This window comes from Alligator mississippiensis, chromosome 13 (genome assembly GCF_030867095.1).
Source record: "Alligator mississippiensis isolate rAllMis1 chromosome 13, rAllMis1, whole genome shotgun sequence".
Classification (NCBI taxonomy): Eukaryota; Metazoa; Chordata; order Crocodylia; family Alligatoridae; genus Alligator; species Alligator mississippiensis.
In genome coordinates, this window is record NC_081836.1 from 56685346 (window position 1) to 56701363 (window position 16018).

The 16018-nt window shown below is 49.7% G+C and overlaps 1 long non-coding RNA gene across 1 annotated transcript; it reads left to right on the forward strand.

Moving 5' to 3' along the window:
* The first annotated feature begins 141 nt into the window (after positions 1-141).
* LOC109284870 (uncharacterized) lies at positions 142-11146 on the forward strand. Its single transcript, XR_009456301.1, has 4 exons — positions 142-3050; positions 5898-6057; positions 6170-7150; positions 10680-11146. It is a non-coding gene; the product is annotated as an uncharacterized LOC109284870 (long non-coding RNA).
* Positions 11147-16018: the final 4872 nt, after the last annotated feature.

Sequence of the window (16018 nt, forward strand, 5' to 3'; positions counted from 1 at the left end):
TCCCCCGATGGTTTAGTGCTGGAGCTGGTCTCTGGGGTGCTTCATTCCTCATCAGCACGTTGCTGGAGTGAAACGACATCAATAGTTTCACGTTTCCACTAGGGTCGCAAATGAAATAACCTCTCCATCCGCCCACCCCAGCTCACTCCTAGTGCTCTTATAGATTCATAGATTCATAGATGTTAGGGTCGGAAGGGACCTCAATAGATCATCGAGTCCGACCCCCCTTTCTCTGTGCAAGGCTGCCGTTGCCTGACGGTTGTACCGTCACTTCTGGCCTCATTGTGCAGTCCTTTGAGACTGCTCCGATACGCCCCGGCAGTGCCAGCCCTCCAGGAAATCAGCATCCGTTCTCGCTCCTTAGCAAGAGCATGCAGCGTATTTCATCTGTGCAGAGCTGTGCTACACAGCTCGGATAAAATCCCGGGTAGGGTGGAGTTTAGACCACCTCTCCTTAAAAGTAGCAATGGCATCAGGGCAAAAAGGTGCTCCACGAGGCCTTTACATGGCAGAGTTTTTGATGCACTGATGAAAAGGGCCTGATTGACAGCCCTGGAGAGAGACTTGGGCACCCCGCAATGGTACAAACCTCCACCAACGCAGTTCAACCCCGGTGTTTGGTGGTGTGAGGGTTGTCCTCGCTCCTTAAGGATGGAGGATCACCATGGAAAGGCCTTTTGGTCATTGCTGGCTGCTGAGATTCCCTGCGAGCGGGGCCAGCCTGCGGTGCGCGGGGCCCTGCTGCGTCTCTCCGAGGCCGCCTCGGTTCCTTGGCTTTTATGGTAAGTTTTGGTTGCTGCACTTGACAAACCAAATGTTTGGCTTTTCCTTCAGCCCCTGCTACACCGGGAGGGGCAAAGAGAGTCCCACCACTGAACGCTCGAACCGGGGCTCCGGCAGCATCGCCTGGCTTGCCTCGGCAAGGGTTGAAGCTTTCGTACGGTGAGCGCATGAATTGTGCACGTGGCTGCAGGTGAAGCTCCCTGAGCTTCCCAAGAGGTGTGCAAGGCTTGGTCAGCCCGCCCGGGCTGCAGTCATTGCAATCTGTGAACCGGCTAGGAAAGGAATTTGATTTTCCATGTAAACGGGTTAAAAAAAAAAACCCCAAAACAACAGGCTTGGTTTCAGGAAGAGAGATCCTCGCCCTATTGAAGTCAATGGGTTGCATTACAGACACGTTTTGCCGTTGACTTCAAGAAAGTCATAATGTGACCTGTCGTGCCTCAGTCTTCCCTTCTGTGAAATGGGGTTAATGCTGGCATCCATCACAAGGGCGCTATGAAAATGATTTAATTAATGACCATTAATTGCTCAGGGGTTCTGGTGACGGAGCCATGCAGCTACTTAGATGGTGAGCTACAACCTGCTACCCGCTTCCCTCACCACAGACACAATCTTTTTCCATTTCAGATGAAATCCCTCAGTATATCTGCAGCTGGTAGCATCGGTGGCATCCCTTTCTTCCCCAGGGAGCACCCTGACTCCTGGTGGCCCCAGGCAAACTTGTAGTATCAGGCCCCCTTCACCAAAAATAATGATAATAATAATCCAAAAATGACCCCTTTCTGTCCGGTTCGCCCATGCCTGTGTCTGGCCCCTGCTTCATGTTTGCTGCAGTTGGTGGGATTTTGTCGTGCCGCTCGCATTGCTTAAATGCAGATTTCCTCTCTCCCTCCCACCCCTCCGAGTACAGCTCACAAGCCCGTTTCCTTCCCAGTAGCTGCGGGTGGGTCTGATTGCACGTTTCTGGGGCTTTGCCTTGTGCGTAAATGTTGCTGAAACAATTACACTAAAATCACACCACCTGCAAGCAGTTAGTTAGAATAATAAATAAGTGATAGATTATCAAATAAAGTGCTCACTTCAGATGAGGTCATTATGGCACCGTGTCGTGGGTCTCCGAGGGATTGGAGCCTGCTTTCCTGCTGCCGATCGGCTAAATGGCTCTTGTATCAGTCAATGAAAAAGTTGTAGAGATTAAAGAATCAATTAGGCATTAGCTAAAGGGCAAAAGCATAACCCAAACATGCTGATAAAATCCAACAGGTCATTATGGAATGGGTCCTATTTCATTTTACTTTGAAAAGGAATAATTGCTCATTATAAAGCATGAAGTGACCTGGACTTGATACTTTGCCCATTTTGTGGAGAGCTGGGTCTAAATGTTAGCACTCTGCTGGTGGAAATAGATAGATCCTGTGTGTTTTAGGGCTTGGTTTTCATTGTTATTTGGGTCCGTTTTTCTCTCTTTACCCAGTCTTGACTTCCTGCGTAAAGAAAGACAGCAGAATCTGATTCATAAAAGGCCGGTGCATTTAACTATTTGTCGTGGCATCACTCAGTGACCCACGCAGTGCCCGGCATGCCCCGTTGTATAGGTGCTGTACATACTCGTAGGAAGATGTGGTTACCACCCAGAGAAGGAAGGAAAGTGTAAGAAGTAATAGGAGGAAGAGAAAGGCAAGCACCCATTGGGGTTAGGGACTGAACCCCATTTTCCTTGTTCTGCTACATCCTTCTGGGATGACCTTGGTCATGTCACTTAAGCTCCAGATACTGGAAGGTATCTCAGTACCTAACTGCTGAATTGCTGAAACTTAAGCAGCTAGTTGCCTATGAGGGTCTGGCCTTGGTCTCTCTGGGCTTCAATTCCCCATCTAGAGAACAATGATGCCACTTCTTTGTTGCCAGCGTTTGTCCATCTGGTCTCTATAGGCGAGTAGCTCTCCAACGCAGGGACTGAGTCTCGCAAGGTCTCTAAACAGAAGAGAGTCCCCAGTAGAGGGCATGTAGTGGAAATAATGAAGTATAACGTGCTAATTGCTATGTGGGTTTGCAAAATGATTACAAAGCCCATTCACAGGAGCACGAGACTGGAAGGGGTTTCAGAGCTTCAAGTCTAGTCCTCGGTGCTGGAAATCAACTGCTGGGTCGAAGGATCTCCAGGCTTGTCTGCTCTGACCCCCCGTCTCACCCCACAACCACGGAAACCCCTGGGTGTGCTACAGGCAAGAAGCAGTGGAGGAAGGGATGGCGACCCTGCGTGATGGGTGAGTGCCAGCGTGCTCCCTCTGGCCCCCGGGCCCGTCTTCACCAGCTGGTTTCCTGCAGGCATCACTCAGAGAAGGAGCTTGAAGCAGAAGGCTGCGGCTTTACGGGTCCGTGCAGGGAGCCCTTTCCACATAGGGTTCAGATCAGAGGAGATATAGCCCTGGCCACGAGCACCTGGGACAGTGCAGGCACGATGGAGGCAGGTGGAAGAGGCATCCAGCTCCTCCTTCCCCATCGGCGGGTGCAAGCTCGCTCTTTCGCCCTACTTCAGCCTCAGGCATGAGATGGGAAGGGCCCAAGATAAGACAGAAAAGAATAGGACCGTGCTGCCATGTCGTAACCAGGGATCCTGGTTTTCTCTGATTAAAAAAAAAATCCCTGATTTTTGGTTTAAAAGAAGGAACCCAAAATCCACATTTTTCATGATTGAGATGAAACACCAGTATATATAGATCTCTATATATTAGTATATACCAGGGGCAGGCAATTATTTCAGGTGGAGGGCCGCTTACTGAGTTTTGGCAAGCCATCGAGGGCCTCGTGATAGGTAAACGGGCAGATAAATATTCATTTTCTACATTTTTAGGGGCCCCGCGGGCCGGATAGAATGGCCTGGCGGGCCACATCCAGCCCACAGGCTGCATTTTGCCCACCCCTGGTATATACTATATACTAATATATAGCTACATATACATCTATATATGTATATGTGTGTGTGTATGTGTATATATATATATATATATATATATATATATATATATATATATATGTGTGTGTGTGTATATGTGTATATGTGTATATATGTGTGTGTATATGTACATGCATATGTGTATGTATACACACACACACACACTTGAACCACTCCACCCTTAAGATCACTGCAGAGCTACAAATATACTTTTATATATATATATATATATATATATATATATATATATATATAGTGGTGTTTCATTTTAATCATGGAAAAATACAGATTTTGGGTTACTCTTTTAAACCAAAAATTGGGGATTTTTTTTTATTTTATATCAGAGAAAATCAGGATCCCTGGTCATAACAAAAGGACCGGGCACCCCAGGTCACGCCTGCATTGGCACTGGCAAAGGAGCATGAACGTTCATGGGCATGTATCTCAGCATCTGTGATTTGTGCACGCCAGCACATGCCTGAGACTTGCAGGAGAGCTGGGCAGAGGACGCCTTTTCCCCAAGATTTCAAAGCCCGGTCGCACCCTGACTGTTCTGTGCATGGGGGAAAAGCCAGCAAACAAGGCATAAACAGTCGTCAGCAAACGGCCAATAGTTTGCCCGCGCACAGGCCTTGTTGCATAGTGCACAGGCTGTAGCGGTGGCTTGCCACTTCTTTCTGACTGTGTCTGACTGTGCAAGGGGACCGGTCTAGTAATGCGGTCTAGTAAACGACTTGCAATGACTTACAGCCATTAAGCCCCGAAGAACTTAGGAGTTTATCAGACCGCATTACAGGAGTGGTGCAATAGCACGGTCAGATATGACTTGGCCCCGAGGCTCTTCCATAATACATAGTATAATTATCACCCACACTACCAGCAAATAGAATTGCTGTTTTGGGTGCAGCCTCTGCAAAAATATATATATATTCATAGCTCTGCAGTGGTCTTAAGGGAGGTGGGGTAGTTCAAGTGTCTGCCTCGGTGTAGATCCTGAGGTGAGAGCTCAGATCCACTCTGGGCTTGGGCCAAAGGCTGTCCGTAGTCAGTCCGGTTGGCAGTAGCCACCTGGGCATCCAGCTAATGAGCCAAAGGCAGTCAGAAGTGATGTCTGCCTTATCACTCCCTTGGGTGCTGTTGGCTACAAAAGCAATGTGCTGTGACCACTCCAGCCCTATGTGATGCTTGGCCTAGAAGGCCCTTTGACCTTTTTTTGACGGTGACCTTGACCCATTTCAATATAATGCTCTTACACACGTCTGTACGCACCCCCTTACACACCTGTGAGGCACCTATAGGACCTGTGGGCTGTTTATAGGCAATCATCTGAAAAAAGTATTCACAGAGGCAGATATTGGACTTCTTTAAAACATGAACCACATGGCCTTCCATTTTCTATGAAAATCCATCTGCTCTGCCAGGCCTGGCCCATAATAGGGATACTCCGGTAAGAATTAGCCTGTCTCAGCAGCACTGCTGTGCAATGTCGCATTGGGTTAATGCGTGCTAACATTTATTAGGTGTTAGGCCAGTGCAAAGACTTGCCTCGTTTCAGTTCTTGGCAGGCTGGCCAAAGATAGGGAATAAATGTCGGGGCTGAGTGGGAATGCCAGAGGGTGGCTGGGCTGAACCCAGGTATTTGATGGGAAACGGCCAGGTGTGGAGATGCTGGAGCAGGCACAAAAATCAGCTTTCAGTTGAACTAAGGAGGCTGTGATGCATTCAACCAAGAAAGGCAGCTGAATGGGAATCCCCAGGCTTGAATGAACGTAGGTGGCTCGAGATAGCTGCCAACAGGCTTGGTCTCTGCCCTACGTGTGTGGGTGGTTGTGGAGTCATGGGGGAAGCACTCAAGCTGGCGTTACCTGAATGCCCCCTTGCCCCGTGTAGGCAGGGAAAAATAGCGGGTCAGAAGGGCAAATGGGTCCATCTACAAGGGATCAGGGCAGACAGGATCCATTGGGTAAATCCGATATCTTTTATTAGGCCAACTCAAATAGTTGGAAGAATTATTCCTTGCAAGCTTTCAGGCGCAAGCGCCCTTCGTCAGGCTGAGGCAGTGTCTGCAGTGATCTGTGCTCTTCTTGGATGGAAGAGCACACATAAGGGATCAGGCGTTTGACCCTTCCTCCTTTTCCTCCTTCCTGCTCTCTTCCAGGCATCTCGTGTCCATGATGATGACTGGAAGGAACAATATTCCAGCTAGTTTCTCTATCCAGATGCAAGGAGCAAGGCTACTTCTTATCTACCCATGTCTTACACTGCTCTAAATCAGCCTCCCGGAGATGACTGGAGTTAAAGAGGAAAGTTGAGAAGAGGTAGGGGGAAGCTGTAGCTCATGAGATCAAAGCATGAGTCTTGTCTGGCTGTCTATCTGTCTATCTACCATGCTTAGCTGTCTCGTCTAATAGATGGATGTCTCTCTAATAGGATCATAGAAAATTTGGGTGAACGTGTCATTCAGGGTCTTGATCGTCTACCCCCGTCATCCTGAACCTGCTCGACTCCAGACACGTCAGGGGGTCACATCTAATGCAACCCCCCTGCTCCAAGCAGGACCGGCCCCAACTACATCATCCCAGCCAAGGCTTTGTCTATGTATAATGCAGATAAAGAATATGTTATGGCTGCTGTTGGTTTAAGCGTTAATATTAATCACTTCAGTGCTGCAATATTTAACCCGGCGCTTGAGCTGCATGGTGTGGGGTTGCCCTTGGGCAGAACAGGAGCCCGGCTTTGTTTGGGGCACTTTTCTAGCAAAACGACAAAACTTCATGCTGTAACATTCAGCAAAATGGTTTGCAACTGGGGAAAACGTTTGAGGTTTGGGCTCATTTGGAGTCTGGCACGCAGACCCGCTGGGGAGAGGCAACCGCTGCTTTTTCCTGTGGGCTGGAGACGAGGAACCAGCCTGTGAGAGCCGCCGTCTGCCCTGTTTATGAAGCATCGCTGCTGCTTTAATTCTCCCAGCTAGGTACCGAAGTCTGTGCTTCTTCCAGCCAAGGCATTCCCAGCTGCCTTGCTCGGGCTGCGCTGGCTGATGTGAATGCTTATATATCCTTCACAAAGCATTATTTTTATGGTGTGCGTATAAAGAGCACGCGGGGTGTGCACAACGGCTCGCAGAACGTACATCACTCTTGCACTGGAAGCAGCTTTCAGCCGGTGCAGCGAGGCTGGGGAACGAGCTGTTTATTGCTCCGTGCCCTCGGTGTGATGGCCCTGTACATGCATGTGTGGGTGGGGAGGCCTGAGAATTCATGTTCTTATTTTTTTCCCACTCCTTGCAGGTCATATACCACCGGATCGGGCTGCCGCTGTGGTTGCCATCGCTGTTCTTTATGCTGCTTCGAGAAACACGTTCAGAAAGTTTCCTTTTGCTGGCTCAAGGAGTCAGAACTCATGGCAAAGGTGATCTCTTTTATTAGCCCAGCTAGATATTTGCAAAAAAAATCTTTATTTGCAAGCTTTCAGGCACACTCACCCTTCTTCAGGCCTAGGAGAATGCAAAGATTGTATTCTGGCAGGGCATGGCCATTCATATGTGGCAGGAGAGCTGAAGGTGTTGTAAGATCGCCCGGTTGGACTCGTTCGTGTTGTGCAAATTAGGCTCCGATAAAAGTCTGGCTTGCTCTGCACTCCTTGCTGGACTTGGGGGCAGGAGCTAGCCTTGTAGCCAGCTCCCCACTCAATTCCTGCCCCTTTCAAAAACCCGTTTCTTCCTAAATGTGGGTTTTGACCCCAGGCTCTCTCTCCTCCGTCTACACCCCTCCTCCATGTTCTCCCGACCCCCCGAGGACTCAACAGCAGGAAATTATTCTAGTAACTCTGCGGGCCGTTCGGAGCTGGAACAAGATACCTAGAAGCTGTAGGATTTCCATCTTGGGATGCTGCAAAGAGGCAGGTCAGAAAGACCCTTGGCTGGGATGGTTTGGATGATCTCATGTTCTATCCAGCCCATTTTTTTTTCTCTGATTTTAAGGCAGGGGATGAGTTTATGGAAGCAATGATACAATGTGGTGTCTGTGATGTCCCAGGAGACCCCTGCCCAACCTCCCTTCCTACATCTAGAAGGGTTCCTCTATCTCCGATCATTTCTCTGTCGCCAAGTTTCCCCTCTCTGTGGGCTCAGCTGTGGAGCTGGCGTGCGGAGGTCAGCATCCAGCCCTTTCGGACCCGTGGCTGATTGCAGCATGTCCGAGAGGAAAAAGCTATCACACCGTGTAGGTGCCCAGCCCCGTTGTTGCTGAGGAGAGTAATGTTTCAAGGGTAAAGGGGGGAAAAAAGGCAGTCCTCTCTTAGAGGGGGCGCACTGTTAATCCCCTGGTTATGCTCCGTCTCGTCCAGACGCCTACACCGTCCTAGGCTTTTGTTCACTAACGAGATCCAGCGTAAAAAGATACCTCTGCCCCAGCTGTCTGCAGTGTATGGAGACGGCGAGCCGTTCCCCAAACAGCAGAGCAAAATTTATCATTTCAGCAGACCTGCTTCCTTTCCCATTGCTGCTGACGTTTCTCCAAATGCAACGTCTGTCCTGATGAACGACTGTAGAGAAACCAGCCCCTGATGTTTAGGAGCCCGGTTACTTCTTGCCACAGTTATTTGCAGGGAGCAGGTTGTTCATCCCAGTGTTGGTCATGCTGGGTGGACTTTTAATTGAGTTTTTGTGTCTGCCAGCCTTTAACATAGCTACTGGGAATGTCGGGAGCCCTGATTCTTCCAGCGGCGCTGGGTAAGCATGTGTTGCTGTAACGAAGGAGAGTCAAGAGCTGAGGGCAGAGGGGTGAGAGAAAGGAATAGAAGTGAAAGGCATTGGGCGTTTGTACACAACACCGGGAAATGTTCATGCCTAACTGTCCCGGGCTTTCTGGAGAATCTCTGCCCGAAATCTTTCTTGGCAGTGCCAATAAAGGAAGGTGGTTTTCACAAGGGCTTGGCATTGCTCAGCTCACGTGGGTGCCTTGTCCTCAATCCTTTTCCCACCATTAGAGTGCGTTTGGTTGAAATTGGAGAGCGATGCAAGTGGACAGAGTTGGGACCCGATCCTGCAAGAGCCAAAGCGCGCGATCACGCCGAGCGGAGGTTTTACAGCGGCTGATTGTGAGAAACGCTCGCAGCGTCTTGAAAGGTGCTAGAGACATTCGCTTTTCTCATTGCTGGCAATGGAAAGCACAGGCAGTGTGTGCCACGCAGGATCGGGGCCGTGCAGTGTTTTGCAGGAATAGAAACTTTGCAATGAAACCTGCGTTGAGCAGCCTGATGTTTTAAGCTATGGTTTTGGAGTCTGCCCTTGGGCACTTCATTTATGACTGATCTCTGCAAGGTGCCCAGTTTATCCAGTTCACTGGAGAATTATTGTTGCAGATAAACAGACAATATGAAGTTGTCCTAGTGTGGACAAGCTAACCTACAAAATATGCATAGCCATGACTTGAATTTGCAAACTTGAATCTTCCCAGCATGTGTTCACTCTCTTGCTGTCTCTTGCCTCCCTCTCCCCATTCCTTTTCTCTAATTAATTAAATTTTCTTTCTTTCCCCTTGCTCCCCCCACTCCCCCCACACATTCTCGCACACTGGCTACAAACGCACGGACTGTAATGCTTGCAGCTGGGATGCCCGTTGGTGGAGATGCCATCTGCACTCCCAGCTCTGCAATTAAAAAAGGGCTTGCAGCTGCATTTGCCTGGTACCAGGGGTACCCAGACAAGATCATTCATCACTGAGGTCACAAGCAAAGAGGCTGGGTGAGGAGGACTAAGGAGGGCAACCACAGGTGGCCAAGTTTCTAAATGCTCCGTGGACGGCGACGGCTGCTGCTCCACAGGCGATGGACTTGTTTCCTATTTCTGTTGCTCGGGGGGGGTGACAGGCATCCCTGCAGGGGCAGGAAATGTCCTTCAGATTGTGTCCCAGATGCAGGGTAGTTGGAGAAGGAAAAGGAAAATGCTCCCAGCAACATGGTGTGCCTGTCAGCAAGAAAAGGAGCAACTTGCCTGGGTCCAGCGTACTCCAGGCAGGTAGGAGGCTGAACCCACGAGCCCCCTCTCTCCTGTGACCTGATGTAAAGCAGAAGCACGACTGATTGCACTGCATGGGCACACGGCTGCATTGAGGCAGCGATTAGCTTTCCAAGTTAACACTTTTCTCGTGACACGCTGCGGCCAATTCACCTCCTTCATGCTTCTCATTTGCACCGTGTCCTTTAAAGTGCTCTTAAGTCTGCAGAAAAGTACATTAGTGGGCATAGTGGAGTTTTAACATGGCACAACTCCGTTGGCTTGGATGTAGTTTATTCCCAAATGACGCTGAGGGCATGTCTTCACGCACGTTTAAGTGTGCCTAAATTTAATGCGCATAAGCTTAATGCATATTAAGCAGTTTTAGGCAGGCGTCTACATGTGCAGGCATTAAAGTGTATTAACGCTATGTTATTAATGCTAATGTTAGTCCCAGCTCAGTCCATACACATAGCATCGATGTGCTTTAAAGCATCTACACGTGCGTTGATGTGCTTAACTATTTGCACCAAAATTCAAAGGCATCGAATTTAGGCACGAATAGCCTACATTTGCCGGTTTTAATGTGCATGAAGGGCATGTACATTAAAACTGTAGTGCATTAAGCTAATGCACATTAAAGCGTCACGTGTAGATGCACCCTGAAGGTTTCAAATCCTCCTGACGCTCGGTGAACAGGTGGGCATCGCTGTTTGGTATTTATATGGCGTTCCAGGAGTGTGCAAGGTGCTTTAAGGCAAAGCCACAGTGGAAAAGTCTCTGCCCTGGGGTGCTTACAGGCTAAACCCTCGTCCTGGCTTTTTCCACTGAAATCAAGTTAAACCTAGCCTAAGTTAGACCTAGCACTGCAAGGTACAGGGCCCGGAGGTAAAGATCATGAGATCCGCTGCTGCTTTTTAATGGCCTCTCCTTCGCTTCAAGGGAGACTGGCTCGGGGAGCCACTTGAAGGAGGGGATGAAAGACGAGTCCAAGCCACCGCACACTCCTCCTTCGAGAGGTGAAGCCACGCGAGGGGTTCAGACCGGTCTTCCCTTCGTCTCCGGAGGACCAGCTGCTTTCCAGTCCAGCAAAGACAAACAGGTCAAGACCGGACGAGAGAACTAAGGTCGCCTTTCAGACAGCCAGGTGGGCGACTGGTCCCGGTTCGGGTCTGGAGTCGAGAATAAACGGGCCCGGAGATACCCAGCTGGCTCTTTCCCAAGCGTGCGAGGGAAGGAAATGGAGGGAGATGCGGGTTTTATGGATAGAGAAAACAAACGAGATGCTTTGGCAAAAACAATGCATTTCCGAGCTGATTTTCTTTCTATGGGATGCTCTGTCTTTCCTGTTTACTTGTTATTTTGGAAATAGAACAATAAATAATTTACTGCTGATTGGTTGGCAAGGGTCCGACGTGTCAGTAAACTTGATTTTAACTGGCCAAGTGTCAGGGCAAAAGGCCAGGGACATTGTGTCAGGGACGGTAAACAGCACAATTATAAGATTAACACCTTGTTCAGCGGGCCAATGGCGTCAAGTGGGGCAGCGCTCGCTCGCCCCGGTCCTTCCTTCGAGAGCATCTTAAACAAATCACCTTCTCCGTGCCTGCACCTGTGTCCTCAGATAGTCCCATTCAGCTCGGAGAGGAGGCAGAGGCTCTGCTGGGCCGGGTTGATTCTCTGCAGCTGCAAGAGCATTATTTGGCATTAACATATTTGCATATCAATGAGGCACTGATTAATATTTAAAGAGCCAGCTGTCCAAGCCACCTATGAAAGAAAAAAGCACTCTCTCTCTCTCTCTCTCTCTTTTTTTTTTAATGCTCTTTATCAAGTATGCTTCATTTTTGCCCTCTATTCTTAAAAAAAAAAAAAAAAAAACGCCAAGGGGGAAAAAATATGAACCGCCATTAATGAGTTATCAGTGAAATGGCTGTGTCCTTTTCAATGCTGCTCAGTCTTTTGTGTCATCCTTGCAGCTGCATAGAGTAGGTTTTGAGAGGTGGGGGCTTTGCAGGGCTGAGCCGCCATGGGAACTGTTTCCAAGGATGGCTCAAAACTCACCCTTAATACGCGCCATGGTTTCCGCCCCCGCCAGCCGCCAAAGTTAAAGCTTCCAAAGAGTTAAAGCCGGTTCCCACGGTTTCCGCTTCCAAAATGGCAGGATTTTTCTCTTGACAGCTCCGCAATTGAGATAGGCTAGTCTAATTTTTTTAGCTCTCCCCAGGGAAGGGGCAGAAGTGTCGCCCCTCGGGACTTAGCGCTCGTCTGGACCCCGGACGAGGTCTGTCCCAGGTGAGGAGCCATCCTGGGTCCACGAAGATGGACCCACATGGCCGGTGGGACCTTTCCATCTCTCGCCCCTCTGGGTCCGTGGCTGGGGTGTCCGGGGTAAAACGGTAGACACCATTCGGGCAGTATTTCAGTCTCAAGGGGAGCAAACTAACATCATGCCTACACGTAGAGCAGAAAAATGAGCTAGGAAGTGACCTAGCCCTTTCCAAGTCCATGCAAAGCCAAACCACCCACAGGACCTATCCCCGTCCATAAATTCTGCAAATAGCTCCCTATTGAACAGCAAACTTGGTATTACAACCTAAGAGCTGGACCCAGAGTCCTTCGTGTCAATCCAGACTCCAGAACCAGCAGCGCGTGGTGGAACCAGTACGATTGCAGGGGTGTACATTCGCGTGACCTATTAGCACTAAGGACTAGTCATCTTTTTGCAGTGATTAATTCTCTGTGTCTTATTCTTTGCTGTTTTACATCAGAAGCAGCTTTTTCTGTTCCTGGGGCTTGATGCCCAGCTGGGGGAAATTAGCCTCCCTCCATTGACCTCCGTAGAGCTTGCAGATTTACGCCCGCTAAGGAACTGTCCCATTAAGTCACTAAGGAAAAGAAGGAAGAAAAGAAAAAAAATAATAATAAAGCCTTTAAGCAAGCAAAGCAATTAAAGTGCATGTCTAGTATGGAGAATGAGTATTTTTGGGGCCTCCTCCTCAGGACTAAATGTCGGAGTTTTTTTGTTTCTGGGATTAAAAAGCCGCTGTTGTAACCAACCTTTCTCTTGCCACTTTCCCCTTGGACACTCATCGGTAATCCTCCGACAGCGGAAGCTTTGTTATTCCAACTAATTGGAGTCAAGTAGGCCTCCGATAAAGGATTTGTGCAGCTAACTGAGCCCTGGGGGGAAATATGCAAAGTAATTTCATTTTCAATAAAATATGCAAATCGGCCACAAAAAAAAACAAAACCAAAAAACTGGCAGTGGGGAATGATGTTGGAGGGCTGCTTTTGCAATGGCTGTGTTGAGACCGCCGTGGCTCAAACCAGGCGGCGAGGAGTTGAAGGTAACTCTGGCACGTTTCCGTCCCTTCTAGTTTTTCCCGTAGGAAAAGGAGGGAGCAGATTGCTGCACGAGCAGGTGAGGCAGGCTCTCCGTTCAGCAGCCCCTCTTGTACATCCCTCGCTAAAGACCGCTCAGAGTTGGTGAGATCTCTTCGATTGCCAGGGTATAACTGACAGCTGCAGCTGGTTCACTCTCAGCATTTCAAACCTGCAGGGCGTGTCTACACGTTCATTAATGTGCCGTAGTTACTGCGCATTAAGTTTAGCACGTGCATAACCAAGGACTAAATCAATGTGCAGTAACTGGTACTTGCTGTGCAGTAGCGCCGGCGCACGGGTTTCTACAGATGCTAACTGTGCAGTAGTGTATTCGCACGGGCTTTACCCAGCACACAACTGCGCCGTGTTATTAGGTTACTCTGCAGCGAGCGTCTCGTGTAGACGCACCCGCAGTGTCCCAGAATCAGCTCAGTCTGTGGATCTCATTTGCCCGTTGCCGTATGTGAAGTGGGATGTTGGTTTAACCGGCTCCCAAAGGGCCCAATTCGGACAGGTTCCAGTGGAAACCTCTTTCCGGTTGCATCCAGTTCTCATACCCTGGAAGGAGTGGCAAGTCTCGTCCTCTCCCGTACAAAGCTGATGCTACAGAAGCAACAAAGCAAGGTTTTCCAGGAGGCCTCGGTGCCTTGGGCTGCATTCCTGCCGGCTGGATCATTTCACTAATTTCAGTGGAGTTGAATCCGGTATATGGATCTAGCCCTTGGTTTGCAAGAAATTAGACGTGACTGTAGGCCAGGTGAAGTTATCGTTGTCCCAGGTCAAGTGGGGCTGCAGCAGACTCTGCAACAGTCACAAAGCAATTCCTCAACAATGAACACTTGTCCTGAGCGATGCGTAGCTCTTTTGGCGTGCGCTGGGCACTAGCAAGTGTTTCCGACACCCCTCGCAGCCTGAGCGTGGCCCGTGTTGCTGACTCTGCCCATGACAGATGGCCTTTTCTGCCGTCACAGGCTGCAAAGGAAGCATTTAGGAGTGGAAATAAATATTCCCTTGGCTTTACAGACTGTTGAGCTGACTGCCTAGTTTGCATTAGTGGTTACTCCAGTTCTAGGGGCTGAACGTCTTTGGGCTCAGGGATGTTTCATGGCATGGACAGCACCTCTGTCTTGCAAGTGTTCCTCTTCTTTTTATTATTTGAATCCAGAATCTTTTTTCCCCCTTCATTATAAAAGTTTTCAGCCCTATGAAAGAACTACAGGGCTGCAGGGCCCTCAGGAGGTCACCTGGACCAACCCCCTGCTCGAGGCAGGCTCATGCCTGGCTAAACCATCCCAGGCAGATGTTTTTCCAACTGCAAAGGGAACCGTACTGCAAAAAGCCGGAAAATTAGATCTGAACAAAACCCAAAGAATTTCCAAGCCCTCTCATGAGCTACTTGGCCGTGACTTAGTGAGATATTAGCCGCTCCTGATTTCCCTATCTGCATATTTTGCCTATCTGCATTTTTTTGCCTATCTGCATAGGTTTGGTGGCGCGTGTCGTGGCAGAAAGGTTTATGCATAGAGCAGGGCTCGCTGTCCCTCAGTCCAAGTGTCCTAGTCACCAGCCCGGAGGACAGGGACATGTGTGAGCGGGGGGCAGTCACCCTTTGGTGCATCTGCAAACAGCAATGGCAGCCCCTAGGACACAGTTCAGCTCGTGGCTGCGTGCAGGACCTACAAGCATCCCTCACTGCCGTATGAGAAACGCCGAAGTGTGACGGGAATAGGAGGGATCGCGCTCCGGGGCCAGGACAAGGAACAGGTGCATCCTTCGTTTGGCCGTAAAAGCATCTCCACTGGGGTCAGCACTTTTCCCCTGCAGGTCGAAGTGCTCTGGGTTTAAGACCTTCCTGCACAGCGAATGCTTTCTGCCAGACACGCATGCAATGCGCGCTCTCACCCACTTCAGGAGGGAGAAAGAAAAACAGACTTCAAAGAAACTGGGGCGATTTCCTTTCTTGCAGAGCAGGAGGAAGCCGAGGGCTTTTTCTTCGGAGCCCCCGGAGGGGTGAAGACGCAGGAACGGGGACCCTTAAGAGTTAATCGCCGCCTCGGCACGGAAATCACAGAAGCCCCTTCTCTTGGAACGGCTAAGCTGAAATGACAGCTGCTCCCGTCACCTGTTGGAGTTCAGACAGCCGCAGCTGTGCCCGGCGCGAGCCCCGCCACTTTGAACCCTGCCGGATTAGAAACACAAAAGTCCCACACACACGCTTGTGCCTGGAATGCCAATATCCTCTCTCCCGGCGCGGCGCGGCGCGGCGCGGCACGGCGCAACACGGCCCCCGCCGCACACCCATGCTGGCCGCCCTATCTCTGCTGCTGATTTCATATCGCTCCCTAAGCCACCATCCAAGTGGCTGCTAATGGACAGGGCCACGGCTTCTTTCTAACAGAGACGGTGGCCTCTTCTACGTCACGGTACAAGACGTGGCAGCCATGGGAAGAAAGAGGCCCGCTCGTTCATGAGGCCTCTGTTCCAGTTCATCCCCGTAAGCTGCCAAAAGTTATCCCATAAGGTGGACGGCAGCAGAGGGGAGATTCAGCATGCCATTTTATTTTACTCCCATAGGAAGGAAAGAGGCTGTTTGACTTCATTCAGGCCTTTAATAGACTCTTGCAGGCACCCTACACCTTTGGTTGACCGCTAAAAGGCTGTGATGGAGCCACCGCTAAAATGATGAAAAACTTTCTTTACTCAAACCCAAATGGGGTGGAGACCCCCCCAGACTCAGATGGTGTTGCAAATCTGACCATCGGTCCTGGTACATCATACGTTTTGCCAAAGGGTCAATAATCTAGTGGTCAGGAGCCAGGTTTTGATCGAAGCTTGTTCAATAGAAACCTGGGGGCTTCACAAAGCTTTGGGACCGATCAGTTGACTTCAGATCC